At 49.9% G+C, this 3399-nt stretch overlaps 1 protein-coding gene across 1 annotated transcript in view; it reads right to left on the bottom strand.

Annotated features, from left to right (window-relative positions):
- The window catches only part of SLC6A16 (solute carrier family 6 member 16), an 18319-nt gene extending 17476 nt beyond the window's left edge, over positions 1 to 843 (bottom strand). Inside the window, exon 1 of the mRNA XM_045292945.1 lies at positions 775 to 843. The gene's annotated coding sequence lies outside the window, so the exon portion shown is untranslated. The remainder of the gene's footprint in view (positions 1 to 774) is intronic.
- Positions 844 to 3399: the final 2556 nt, after the last annotated feature.

Raw genomic sequence — 3399 nt, 5'->3', positions numbered from 1 at the left:
TCTCACTCTCTAATTCACTCACTCTCTCACTCACTGATTCACTCACTCACTCTCTAATTCATTCATTCTCACTCTGTCACCCACTGACTCACTCTCTCACTCTAATTCACTCGCTCTCATTCACACATTCACTCACTCACTCTCTCACTCTCTCACTCACTCAATCACTCTCTCACACTAAAAAAAAAAAAAACAAGAAGCCAGAGGAGAGAATAAGAATTCGTGAACTGATGGGAAAGGACGAGATCTCCCTCGCCCCCACATGCAAATATGCCAAGAACAGTCATTAAAAACCCCAGGAATAAGTGGTTCAGGTCAAAATCAAATGGCTGCTTTGCATGAGTGGGTGAGAATTGGATGGGATGCATGGGTAATCAGATAGGGTTCAGGCCTCTCCCCACAAGCTACGGATGGATCGATTACCAATGGAAACATAGTACCTTGACGTGATCTGACTCTCTCCGTCAGAATTGGAAAGTCAGTGACTAACTTTAACATCGCCTCTGCGAGAGCCCCCACCCCTGCTTTCCCCGACGGCTGGGTGCCTGGAAAGCCGGGCCAACAGCTTTGCAAAACGCAGGCGTCCGAGGATAAAGGGAGTGAAGGCGGTCGTCGGTGGCCATGCACCAGCCTCCCCTCCCCCCGCCCCCTCGCCCCCAGGTCCATGAACACTTGTGGGGAATCAGTCACCATCACCCTGGACCTTGATAGGGTTCTTCAATCTGGTCAGGCAGGCAGGAATGGAGGTGAAGAAGCCGCAGGTGCGAAGCCTACCGATCTCCACTGGTCCCTATAGGCCTCGTCGAGCCGGTGCGAGGGACGCGGCTCCCGCGCTCCTCTCGGGCGGGCTGGCCAGCCGTTTCTGTGCGCACGCGCAGCGGCGCCCCTGGCGCGCCCCCTACCGACCGAGCCGGAGCAGCCGCCGCTTCCTCGGGCCTCCCGCCCAGCCCGGCTGCGCGCATGCGCCTTTCTGCTAGGGGGCGTGGCGTGGGCGGGGAAGCCGCCGCCTCGATTCCAGGGCGTCCCCGCCCTGCGCCGGGCTAGGAAGCAAACGCCGCCGGGTCCTGCGCGAGCCCAGGGTGGCCGCCGCGGTGGCCGTCCATCGGCTGGAGGACCCACCTGGGGAGGTAGCCCAACAATGGAGAGCCGGGCCACAACAGACGCGCGGACACCAATCTGGAATTCACCCCCGTCGTCTGCGGAAGCAAACGAAGCGTCCACCCGCAGATCAGTGGACTTGAGTGGACTTGAGAATGGCGGATACGTACGTCGTGTATACAGACCGTGGACGGTCACTCAGCTATCAAGGGATATGTAAATAATAGCGGTGGGGCTTGGATCTCCTTTTACGCAGACGGACACCGGCGTCTCAGACAGCGCTGGACCTCAAGATAGATCCGACACGTCCTTTTGGAAGAGGAATGCTGCGCCATTCCTCTGATTGTATCATGTCCCAGGATTTTCTGACTCAAAATGGCCAATGCCGGTGCAGTTCAACTCACTAGTGCCTAGAATATTGATCTGTATGCATTCAATTTCATTTTTGAAGGATTTCCAAATTTCTTAGATTTATACTTCACACGGTCCAAGTTCTAATTATTAGTTGATGTTGGCAGCTGTCCCTTCACGTTTTGAGTCATGTGCCCCATCAGCAAATGATGGTCCCGAAGGCTTGGCTCCCGCAAGCTTGACACCACCCTCATCCTTAAGGTCTATGCTACTTTGAGAAGGCAGCTCTTCCTCAGGCGTATTTTGAGTGCCTGCTGACCTAAGGGAAGATCGAGGATCGCACCCTACTCGATAGATTATAATTCAATGTACTGGAAAGTAAAAGTCCTCACCACTGGACCAATAGGTGCTGACAACGGGAGGAAAGATTGAAATCGTCCAGGATTCCATCTTGCTTGCATCCATCACCAACGGAAGCAACAGTCAGGAGATCTAGCAATGCATTGCTTTGGGTAAATGCGCACCAGATCGCTTTACAGGGTTGAAAAGCAAGGCTACGTTGAGGACTAAGGTGTGTGGATGACCCAAGCCATGGTATTGGCCATCGCTTTATATGCATGTGAAAGTTGGACACTGACTGAGGAAACCTGCAAAAGAATTGATGCATTTTTTAACATATCATACATTTATTACGTATGATGATCTACTTAGAGAATAACCTCTTAGAGCCAAAGGGGATGCCAAAATCCTAGTTCTTTTACACATAAACTGAAAGGAGTGACTCACTCAAAGTTATTTTGAATGCATATATTTGGAATATATGCATTGGAATAGCCAACTCCCAAATCCCAGTGTTTGTTTTTGTTTTTTAAATAATTTTATTGGGGGGCTCTTACAGGCCTTATCACAATCCATATACACATCAAATGTATCAAGCACATTTGTTGCCACCATCATTTTCAAAATGTTTTTTCTTGAGCCCTTGGTATCAGCTCATTTTTCCCTCCCTCATGAACCCTTAATAATTTATTAAAAAATGTTTTCATTTCTTATATTGTCCACTGTCTCCCTTCACCCACTTTTCTGTTGTTTGTCCCTCTGGGTGGGGGGAGGTTTAATATGTCGATCATTGTGATTACTTCCCCTTTCTTCCCCCCACTTTCCCCTTCCCCTTCCCCTCCTGGTATTGCTACTCTCATTATTGGTCCTGAGGTGTTTATCTGTCCTGGATTCCCTGTGTTTCAAGCTCTTATCTGTACCCGTGTACATGCTCTGGTCTAGCCAGATTTGTAAGGTAGAACTGGGGTCATAATAGTGGGGGGGGGGAAGCATTAAAGATTTAGAAGAAAGTTGTATGTTTTGTCAGTGCTATACTGCACCCTGACTGACCCGTATCTTCCTTGTGACCCTTCTGTGAGGGGGCGACCAATTGTCTACAGATGGGCTATGGATCTTCACTCCACCCTCCACCTCATTCACATCGATATGATTTTTTGTTCTGGGTCTTTGATGCGTGATACCTGATCCCATTGGCACTTCGTTATCACACAGGCGGGTGTGCTTCTTCCATGTGGGCTTTGTTGCTTCTCAACTACATGGCCGTTCCGTTTTTCTTCAAGCCTTTAAGACCCCGGACACTATAGCTTTTGAGAGCTGGGCACCAATTATGGTGCTGGCCAAAAATATTGAAAATACCATGGGTTTGCCAAAAGAACAAATGAAGAAGTCCAGCCTGAATGTTCCCTGGAAGCAAGCATGGACAGACTTGTTTGCACATATTTGCTTGTCAGAGAGACCAATCCCAGGAGAAGGACATCATGCTTGGTCAAGCAGAGGAGCAGTGAAGAAGAGGAAGGCCCCTGACCAGTTGGATGGACACGGTGGGCAACAATGGGCTCCAAAAGAAGAACAAGCAGGTAGGTGGCACAGGAGCAGACAGCGTTTCCTTCT

Source organism: Echinops telfairi, unplaced genomic scaffold (genome assembly GCF_000313985.2).
Source record: "Echinops telfairi isolate 266 unplaced genomic scaffold, ASM31398v2 ScPeMD7_655;HRSCAF=1070, whole genome shotgun sequence".
Classification (NCBI taxonomy): domain Eukaryota; kingdom Metazoa; phylum Chordata; class Mammalia; order Afrosoricida; family Tenrecidae; genus Echinops; species Echinops telfairi.
The sequence above is the reverse complement of the archived record's forward strand: the minus strand, read 5'-3'. Positions and strand labels throughout refer to the sequence as shown.